Source organism: Gadus chalcogrammus, unplaced genomic scaffold (assembly GCF_026213295.1).
Source record: "Gadus chalcogrammus isolate NIFS_2021 unplaced genomic scaffold, NIFS_Gcha_1.0 GACHA092, whole genome shotgun sequence".
Classification (NCBI taxonomy): domain Eukaryota; kingdom Metazoa; phylum Chordata; class Actinopteri; order Gadiformes; family Gadidae; genus Gadus; species Gadus chalcogrammus.
This window is the reverse complement of record NW_026613527.1, coordinates 123203-134657: the sequence shown is the minus strand read 5'-3', so window position 1 is coordinate 134657 and position 11455 is coordinate 123203. Positions and strand designations below refer to the sequence as shown.

The 11455-nt window shown below is 41.4% G+C and overlaps 1 long non-coding RNA gene across 1 annotated transcript; it reads right to left on the bottom strand.

Moving 5' to 3' along the window:
- Positions 1–8817: 8817 nt before the first annotated feature.
- On the bottom strand, positions 8818–10622 carry LOC130378635 (uncharacterized). Its single transcript, XR_008894817.1, has 3 exons — positions 10470–10622; positions 9075–9171; positions 8818–8878 (listed from the first exon to the last, which is right to left on the bottom strand). It is a non-coding gene; the product is annotated as an uncharacterized LOC130378635 (long non-coding RNA).
- Positions 10623–11455: the final 833 nt, after the last annotated feature.

Here is an 11455-nt window from a genome sequence, read left to right as displayed (position 1 = left end):
ATTTGGAAACTGCAGAACAAATGAACAAATAAAGATACAGTTTAATGGCGTAGACATTGAACAAGTTAGTCAAATAAAATTCCTTGGGGTAACAATTGATGAGAAATTAAACTGGAAATCTCACGTAAAACATATACACTCGAAGTTGTCAAGAAGTATTGCAGTATTATATAAAGCTAAACAGGTTCTGGATCATAAGTCGTTACAAATCCTCTATTGTTCACTGGTTTCACCTTATTTAAGTTACTGTGTAGAGGTTTGGGGCAATAATTACAAAAGTACATTACATTCACTTTTCATTCTGCAGAAAAGAGCAATACGGACCATTTTCAATGTTGGGTATAGGGATCATTCAAACTCATTATTCATGCAGTCAAGAATGCTCAAATTACCAGATCTGGTTGAATTTCAAACAGCACAGTTAATGTTTAAAGCAAAAAATAACAAACTACCGGCAAATATTCAAAAAATGTTCACACAAAGAGAAGGGAGTTATTTTTCACGGGGATTGTTTAATTTTAAAATGAAAAAGGTGCGTACAACCAGAAAAAGTTTTTGTATTTCTGTCTGTGGAGTAAAATTGTGGAATGGGTTAAAAGAAGAGCTCAAACAATGTCCTAACTTAAAACTATTCAAAACAAGGTTAAAGGAAGTGATTCTCACAGGGTACAAGGATGAAGGTGTTTGATTTTCATTGGGTGTTAATTGTTTAGTTATTTATTTAGTTTGTTATTTATTCTTTATTTTTTTGTATTTATTTTCTCTCTGAATGAAAAATATTGTTTGGATACAAAAACTTATCAATAGTGAGATAATATATATATATTTTCATGAATGTTTTTTTTTTTTCCATGAATGTTTTTTTTTTTGTTTATTTTGTTAATTTATTTATTATTATTTATTATTTTTGACAAATGTGTAAGAAATTATAGTATATATCTGATATGAACATATAAGTTACACATTTTATTTAAAAAAAAAAAAAAAAAAGAAGAAAGATAAAGAGGAAAAAAAAAATAAATAATAATAATAATAATAATATATATGTTTGGATACGTTACGGAATAATATATATATATATATATCTAATATATATATATATACATATATATTTATTAATAAATGAAAATGTTAATGATTATTATGACTAAGGAATGTTAATTTCAATGAATGACGGAGAAGGGATGGGATTAAATAAGTGTAAACTTCTTCCCACCCCTTTTCGAACATGTTACAATTATCAAGTATTTATCATTTATGTATCGAATTATGCTTTCTATTTTGTTTAACATCAATAATTTGTGTATGATATATATTTTTTGTTTTCTTTTACATGTTCGAAATAAATTTAAATCAAATCAAATCAAATAGAGGATCAGATGGCCTGAGAGAGCACAACTTTAAACGACATGACAAAATAAATGGATTTATTGAAAAACCAATTAACCACATTCGAAGCTCACAGTTAAATAAACAACATAGTGTTGGTTGGCCTTGAGGAGGGGGCGGAAGCTGGCGATCCAGACAAGATGGTCAAGGGCATTCTGAGATATATTTTGGACTAAAAAGTTGATGACAGGGTCCCAGAAGTTGAAATACATCATCGGAGTCTCCGTCCCCGCCCCGCCCCATCCGAACCTCCTCGCCCTTACCTAATGCGGATGCTCAGGTGGAATGACAGACAGGCTATTCTGAAAGCTGCGGGAAAGAAGAAGGAGCTGAGCTGGAGAGGAAGACGCCTCCAAGCATTTCAGGATCTACCTGTCAAGAAGCAGCGAGACATTTTTGCTGACATCAAGAAGAAACGGCAGGGAACTGACCTACGATATGGCCTGTTGTATCCTTTAAGGCTGATTATCACCATCGAAGGGAATAAGCAGTGTTGGGAAAGTTCACTTTCTACGGGAACTAGTTCAAAGTTCAGTTCAAATGTTTTTAAATGAAATAGTTCAGTTAAACGATCATAATTCAAAATTTTGAACTAAGTTCACACTTCCAAAAAATGAATTAGTTCATAGTTATTTTTTTCAATATGTTGCTGTGAGCTATTAGTTACTTATGGTATTTTGTAAGTCCCATTGATTTCAGTTTGAAGACTCATTGCTCATTGGCCGGAAACGGAAAGGGGGGGGGGGTTCTACCACTACTGTTGAGACGGAGAACCGAGCGAAAAGACTACAACCAAACATAAACAGCCCCCCCTTTCTGTTTCCTGGCCAACAAGCAATGATTCTAGAAGGTATTCTAGTCTGCTGAGCTAAGAGCTAGGGAGCTAACGTTATGGATTGTTCATATTTATAATTCGAAATTCGTCTCAGCCTGTATACCACAGAAACCCCATACCGGGTTGTCTGATTACAGTTTAATTCATTTTCCAAAATTGACCAGCTCTCGTTCGAAGAATAATCACCGCGGCATTCGTTTCAATGGGAATCGCGACGGTCTATAATTTCAACATAAAGTGTACATATTTATAATTTGAAATTCGTCCCAGCCTTTATACGACGGATACTATAGGGTCTATAGCATATTACCGCGTTTTCTGATCACAGTTTAATGTAACAGTAAGCTGACAACACTGCAACTGCAAATTAACCACAAGGAGATTACCATGGCAACCGGTCAAACAATACGGCGTTCTGCACGCGCAAGGCGCGCATCCACCGTGTTGATAAACAAATAACCCCCATATTGAACGAAGTTAAAACAAGTGAGCGTGCCGTTCACAGACACCGGAATGAACGGGTTCACAGTAACGTTCATCAGGCAGTAATACAGTACGTTCAGTTCACGTTCGGCAAAAATATGAACGAGTTCATGAACTATCGTTCAATGAACGCATACAGGCACAACACTGGGAATAACCACATCTAGATAACCCCACAGACGCAGCCAACGACCTGAGTAGCAGACTTCCTACTATTTTTCGTTAACGTCCGCTGAGAGATGAGGTATGATTACATCAGCAAAATGTAGGCTCACCTTTGAATACCTTTCAACAGCCATTCTGTAATACCATTGTCTTTTTGTCTTTTCTAAAGCGATTAAATTGCTCTGGTTAGACCATGAGCGTGCGTCATGAGAATTTCCGTGCATAATGATGCCAGAGACGTACCCTTCTTGTATTTTTATTTAGAGCGATTATCATTATCATCATTACAATCTATTGTTATGTGGGGGTCTGATCACTGCAGCAAGGTCAGCTGTGCCTTAATATTAGTTCACGGACAGGGAATGGACTAAAATTCGTTCTCCTTTTTGTTATGTGTGTATCTGCCTTTCAGCAATCTCTTTGTATGTTAGTTGCTTATCCCCCATCCATGTGCGTGCAGACCCTTTATAATTCCAGGGCAAATTTTTGTTGCTTATATTCTTAATTCTTGTCTGCTCCTGTCAGCAAATTAATGGGTAAAGTTTTTCAAGGTAGAAGAGGATATTATGACCACAATTGAACTACTACGTTGGAATGTAAAAGGGATTTCCAATAAAACAAAGAGATATAAAATAATAACACATTTGAAATCCCTGGAAAGTGATGTGGCAATGTTACAATGTTACAGGAGACACATTAAAAGAATACAGCACCGGGTACAGGGGCCTCTAGAGGTGTCCGTACTTTAATAGCTAAATGCTTATCTTTTAGGTTAACCCAAGAAACAGTGGACAAAGATGGTAGATATATTATTATACCGGGTTTCTTACACAACATAAAGTGCACTTTGGTAAATGTTAATGCCCCTAACATAGGGCAGGCCAAATTTCTTCCCAGACTAAATTTCTTTCTAGACTTTTCTGCTGATCCAATTGTTATTGGGGGAGACTTAAACCTGGTTAGCGATCCTGCAGTAGATAGATCTAGCCCCACACTCCCTACTGATAGGTCTCTCTCTGTAGCATTTAAAGAATTGCTACATATGGCGTGTTTTGAACCCTTGTGTGCGGGAATATACATTCTATTCTGTTAGGCCGACGATACTCAACTATACATCACCACCAGAGCCATTACTCCTGCCATCCTATCAACTCTCACCAACTGTCTCACGGACACAAAACCTGGATGGACCACAACCTCCTCAAACTCAACGGCAATAAAACTGAAGTTATCATCTTCAGCCCAAAAACCATCATCCCCACCTCCAAGAACTTCTCACTTTGCAGATGGTCACTCTGTCACTCCCATCCCCCCTTGCAGAAACCTCGGCATCATCATGGACCCCACGCTCTCCTTCAAGTCACACATAAACAGCGTCAGAAAAAACATCCTTCTTCCACCTCCGTAACATTGCACGCCTTCGACCCACCGTTTCCTCCTCAGCTGCCGAAACACTAATCCACACCTTCATCACTTGCAGACTTGACTATGCAATAGCATTCTGTCTGGCCTCCCCTCACCTTTTCTTAAAAAATTGTGTTCAAATCTCTGCTGCCCGACTGCTTACTAACTCCCCCTCCAGAGAACACGATTCTCCTCACCACCTACAAAGCGCTAAACAACTTTGCACCCTCGTACATGACAGATCTCCTCCATCGCCACTCCCCCACTCGCCGCCTACGCTCCGCTGATGCCAACCTTCTCACCTCCATCACCAAGACCGAGTATCGCACCCTGGGGGACAGAGCCTACGCCATCGCCGCCCCTACCCACTGGAGCTCCCTCCCTCTGGCCATCCGAAACTCTGATACACTCTGTTCATTCAAAAGTCAACTTAAAACCGATCTCTTCAGGACCACCTCAACATTTGACAATCATCCCCGCCATTCTCCACTCTCGTAATGGTTTTTGGGGGGGTTTCTATATTTGTTTGTGGTGTTGTGTTATTATTTGTTTTTTGTTTACTTTTGCCTTTTGTTTGATATGTCTGTATGTATCCTTTTCTTGTATTTGTAAAAGCGTCTTTGAGTACATGGCAACCCCACGGCCGTTGGCCAGGGGGGTAGCCGGCTTCAGCACCCTCCCCCCGTGGCGGTAGTGGAAGGAAGATCCTCCCCCCTCCACCCACTGCACTAGAGGGAGCATCAAGCGTGCCCAGGGCAATCAGGACATTTGGGGGCACCTGGGGGACGGGGACGAGAGAGTAGCTTTAAGGGCTGGTACGGAGCAGACTGCAAGTAAGGGCGACCGGAGGAGACGTGTTGTCGCATAACGCTAACCAAAAGAACGTTTCCCCCCCAGGAAGTGAGCCGGAGGCGTCGGAGCTGTATCCCCGCCGACCCCGGAAGGGCTGGACCAGGAGGTCCCGCACCCATTATTCCCGATTACTGAAGAACCTTAGTTTACTTATATTCCCTTTGTGAGTGTCTTCCGGTAATAAGAACCTGTTGCAAACCGAACCCTGTCTTCCTTGGTTTAATTCCCGAATCCCCACCGCCGACGAAGGGGTTGCCACAGTAATTAGAAAGCGCTTAAAAAACGGAGCAATGTAATATATTATTATTATCTCCCATGCTCGGAACCATACTCAAGGATTGATTACTTACTTTTATCACAGAATATAGTAGAGACTGTGATTGACCAGCAAAATACACAATATTAGTATTTCAGCCATGTCCCTCTGTCCTGGCCTCCATCTTCGATCTTCCCAAATCAACCATAAAATAACTGTGGAGATTTAACACTCTTTAAACTCAAGGATGAATATTTGTGTCGCATGTTAAAGAGAAAACAAAGATTTAATTCAGATCAATCGAACTCTTCAGTGCACTCATTTAACAAATAGTATGGGCATATTTAAGGCTAACCTGTGAGGATGTATGATTAGCTAGTCGCACAGCCAAAAAGAGAGAGGTGATGAAGAAAACTGTTTTAATTTAGAGACTAAGACTGTAGAATCACAGCATAGCGGGATCCTAAGAATATACAATTAAAATAAAATATGTCTGTAAGGCAGATACAATCATCATACATGAGGAGACAGCATTTGCACTGTTTTAGAGTTTCCGTCGTAATCTTTGAAAGTGGTGACAAAGCAGGCATAATGCTAGCCTTAAAGATTAAAAAAACCATTACGAAATCGCATTAATTTCAAATACATGTAAAAGCACTGGTGAGGTAATTTATGAACAAACAAAAAATCTATACAGCGTTTCAGAGAATATTATCAAAAATGTATCAGAGGTTCCATAGACGAGAAAGAGATGGAATCTTTCTTTCACTATATCTCCTCCTTCCAACTTTAAAGAAGAGAGAGAAAGTTTAGAGGCTCCCCTGACAGAAAGGAAATATTCTCAGCATTGAAAGCTTTCCCATCTGGGAAAGCACCAGGCAATGATGGCTTTACCATAGAGCTTTATAAATGCCTCCTACATAACTTATCTCCACTTCTTACTTTACTATTCAACAATATATTAACTAACCACTCAATGCCACCGACTATGTGCCAAGCAGCTATCTTGCTGTTACCTAAGCCCGGTAAGGATCACTCTCAAATGACCAATTTCCGCACAATTTGATGATTTGTTATTAACTTTATCACAACCACATAAGTCAATCCCGCAAGTGATGAAATAAATTGAGGTTTTTGGGAAGTTTTCAGGGTATAAGGTACATTTTAATAAGAGGGAAGCCATCCCATTAATGCCTATGACCTACTCTTCACACCTTGGTCCAGCCCCCATTCAATGGAAGCCACAAGGTATGAGATATCTAGGAATCAACATTAAGACTCCCATAGAGGACACATTTGATTTAAATGGCCCTCTCCCCCTTAAAACAATTAGGGAGGACAGTAAAAGATGGACAGTTCTTCCCATTTCATTATGGGCCAGAGCAGAAGTGGTGAAAATTCATATTTTACCAAGATTATTATTTCTTACATCAGCAATTCCTCTTAAATCCCCTCTTTACTGTTTCAAAGAAATTATTAAATTATTCTCGATTTCTTGTGGAGTAATAAAAAACCAAGAATCAGCTACAAAAGATCATCCAGATCGAGGAAAATAGGTGGATTGGGAGTCTCAGATATTTATTCTTATTATCTTGTTTATAATGCTAGGTTTCCTTTGTTGTGGGCCTATACAGGCCAGAGTGAGTTAGGAATGGGTTGAGGAAACAATTTTAACCAACCAAGACAAATCTTTCTCCCTCACCGCTTTATGGCATTACCCCAAAACCAATTTGAAAATAGTCAATCCTCTTATTAATTTTCCTGTGAGGTAATAGTTACACAGAAGCGTCTCCCTTTCAATGGAGCATACTTACCTTCATGCCCTATATGGAGTAACCCCTATTAAAAGCGGGTGGAAACATTAACAAACAAATCTGATACTCCAACATAAACCTACACATCTGGATCAAACCATTTAACCGGATGCCCCCACAATAACCCAATATTTCTGGATCAAAATATTTAACCTGATACCCCAACATAACCCTACATATCTTGATCAAACCATTTAACCTGATACCCCCACACAATCTGGATCAAACCTTTTAACCTCATACCCCACGATAACCCTTCATATCTGGATCAAACAATTGAATCCGATACCCCCACAACAACCCTACATATCTGGATCAATACCAACGCAATAACCCTACATACTGTATCGGGATCAAACCATTAACCCTCAAGAGGTAAGATATCTCCACATTGAAGTAAAAAAGTTAGAATTTAGTCTGAACAGAACAAAATATAGTCTCATACTGTTCTTAAATTAGAAATTCTCCTATTGTTGTTAGGGCCAATTTATTCTTAGTTTTATTTTATTGAAAATTACCTCCCACTGCTGGCACTTTTATGTTGGTTGGAGATGCCTCCTGGAACTCAATATAGGTAAACAGGATGTGAGGCCGATTAGGGGGCCGCATTAGGAACACGCCATACAGTCGGGAGCGATATCGCTTTTTGACCACGAATGCAAACAAGAATACGAACAAGAACACAAACACGAATGCAAAAAACACGAATACAATTTAATAATAACTTCACCCTTAACATTGACGTCTCCACCATCACCCCCTCCACCAAAATCCGTAACCTTGGAGTTATCCTGGACCCCACTCTCTCCTTCTCCCCCATGTTAACCATATTACCAAAACTGCCTTTTTCCACCTCCGAAACATCGCCCGCCTCCGCCCCAACCTGTCAACTACCGCTGCTGCGACACTCATCCACGCTTTCATTTCATCCAGGCTTGACTACTGCAATGGTCTTCTCACGGCACCACCAACAAAGTCCTCAAAAACTTCAATATGTCCAGAACTCAGCTGCACGCCTCCTCACTGGTACCCGCTCCAGAGAACACATCACACCTGTCCTCCGTGAACTCCATTGGCTTCCAATTAAACACAGAATCAACTACAAAATCTTCTCATCACCTACAAGGCCCTCACAGCCTAGCCCCCCCTACCTTGCCGACCTCCTCCATCACCACGCCCCCTCCCGATTCCTCAGGTCCAATTCTGCCAACCTGCTACAAGTTCCACGGACTGAGCGACGGACTTGGGGTGATCGGGCCTTCTCAGTTGCTGCCCCCACCCTTTGGAATTCACTCCCTCCCACATCAAAGTCTCTCCAACCCTCTCTTCTTTCAAATCTGCCCTCAAAACATACCTTTTCACACTAGCCTTCCCCACCTAACTCCCACCTTATTCTCATGTTTAACCTCTGTTTTTCTTTTATTCCTAGTCTGTCTTACATAGTTTTGATAGGGCAATATGTAAAGCGTCTTAGAGTACCATATTAAGCGCTATATAAATTTCATTTATTATTATTATTATTACAAACACGAATACGAACACGAATAACAATAGCCGATACGCCCCTCCTCTCTGGAGGGGCGTCCGTCTTTAAGCCCAGGAGGATGATCCATGGAGCGGTCACTCTTCATGGAGACACTGCTGGGTGTAGGGGAGTCTGCTCTCTGCTGCTGCTCTGGGCTTTAACACACACACACACACACACACACACACACACACACACACACACACACACACACACACACACACACCACACACACACACACACACACACACACACACACAGCTTTTACTCAGACTAATGATGGAGTCATGATGCATCACTGCTGAGCTCTGAGATGGACAACAGTCACAGATAGAGAGATCCTCTTCTTACCTCTTAGCTTTGCTCCGGCGGCCATGTTCCCCAGACAGAGTGGTCTTAGAGGTAGGACCCCTCTCCTCTCTCTCCTCATCCATAGTAGACTGGAGACCTGGACACAAACACAACTCATCCATCACTTCAATTGCCTTTTGAACTTTAGCTGTTTATTGGGAGAGAAGATCATTGTGACTGCATCACACTAAAGCATTATGGACGTCATAGACCATCAATATGAACCCCACAACATAACCACACTGCCCTCACTACAGTACAGATGTGTACAGCAGATGACAGATGAATAATTAAACACCTTGGAGACTGTAACTGTGCTTAAACTACAACACAAAAAAGTAGATGCAATAGCAATATTGGTCCAAATAATCACGATTAGATTATTTCCCCAAAACGTTCAGCCCTAAAAAGTAGAGAACTTTTGAACAATTTCTCCACTGGAACAAAGTCTGAATTCTGTCACTTTACTGAACCACAGATCCCATAGATAGACAGTAAATCTACTGGTGAAGCTCAACACATCGATTTGGTATCCTCTTATGCCCACCAATGTCTCTCTCTCGCTCTCTCCAGCTTGTGGTTTAAGCCATAGGAATCGAGTCTAGACCCACATCTATTAAACTGTAGATCCCCAGTCACTAGCCTGGCTCCGCCCGCCTAAGTAATCCCGCTCAATTTGAATTTCCCTTCAGTGCTACAAACGAAATGTGTACGAGAGGTCTGGTAGGACATGGCTACAGTCGCTACGCACATATTTAACTTAAATACATATTTATACTACACATATTTAACTTAAATATCAGCACATTAAAATGACTTCTGCCATGACCTTCTTTCAATTTGTAGTAGCATCAAGACAAATGAAACACTTGAATATTGAACGCAGTGTTCAATTTACCACACGGGTCAGAAAAGCAGTGAAACATGAACTAACGTTGTATTCTCTACAGTAAACTCATTATTATATACCAGTAACCTAAAGACAATATAAACGGTAGTAAACTGGTTGACCATTATTATATACCAGTAACCTAAAGACAATATAAACGGTAGTAAACTGGTTGATCATTATTATACCAGTAACCTAAAGACAATATAAACGGTAGTAAACTGGTTGTTCATTATTATATACCAGTAACCTAAAGACAATATAAACGGTAGCAAACTGGTTGTTCATTATTATATACCAGTAACCTAAAGACAATATAAACGGTGGTAAACTGGTTGATAATTATTATGTACCAGCAACCTACAAACAATATAAACGGTAGTGAACTGGTTGTTCATTATTATATACCAGTAACCTACAAACAATATAAACGGTAGTGAACTGGTTGTTCATTATTATACCAGTAACCTAAAGACAATATAAACGGTAGTAAACTGTCGGCCTACCTTATCTATTCTGGGATTAAAATGCGTCCATACTGTATAAAGTAATACAGATATAAATGTAAGGGAAGAAACGGAGGTTGAAGTGTTCCCAAAACAAGTTAATCAGGTGAAAGGGATAAGAACAGATCTAGAGGAAGATTGCTCTTCATGGCCGCTCACTGAGGAAGAATGTAGTTCAGGAGGAAGTTGTTTGAACGTCTCATGGAGGAAGTGATGCAACTCATCTGGCATCACGTGATTTTATGTAAGGTGAAGGTTTGACACCTCAGACACGCACACATGCATTGTCGTAAACACACTGATGCACACACACATGCAAACACGCGGGACATGCACACACACAGACACACACTAACACTCACAACACACACACACACACACGCGCGCACACACACGAGTTGGGAGTCGAGCAGCGGCGTTCTGCACAAGCCGGGGGCTTTCCGTGGTGAGTCGGTTGAACCAGAGATCAGCGCATCACGCCGTCTAGCGACTTTGGTCTGACTCGAGCAACGTCTCTCAGAGGAGAGAAGGCGGTTCTGGGGATCCTTCTTACATGTTGATCATAAGGAAGCATCGGGCCCAACAGAACCCCCAGACTCGGTCCCCAGGACCTCTGGGAGACAGTGGAGCCATCACAGTGTGACCCCCCCCCCCCCACAGTGTGACCTCTGGGAGACAGTGGAGCCATCACAGTGTGACCCCCCCCCCCCCCACAGTGTGACCTCTGGGAGACAGTGGAGCCGTCACAGTGTGACCCCCCCCCCCCCCCCCCACAGTGTGACCTCTGGGAGACAGTGGATCCATCACAGTGTGACCCCCCCCCCCCACAGTGTGACCTCTGGGAGACAGTGGAGCCATCACAGTGTGACCCCCCCCCCCCCCCACAGTGTGACCTCTGGGAGACAGTGGAGCCATCACAGTGTGACCCCCCCCCCCCCCCACAGTGTGACCTCTGGAGACAGTGGAGCCATCACAGTGTGACCCCC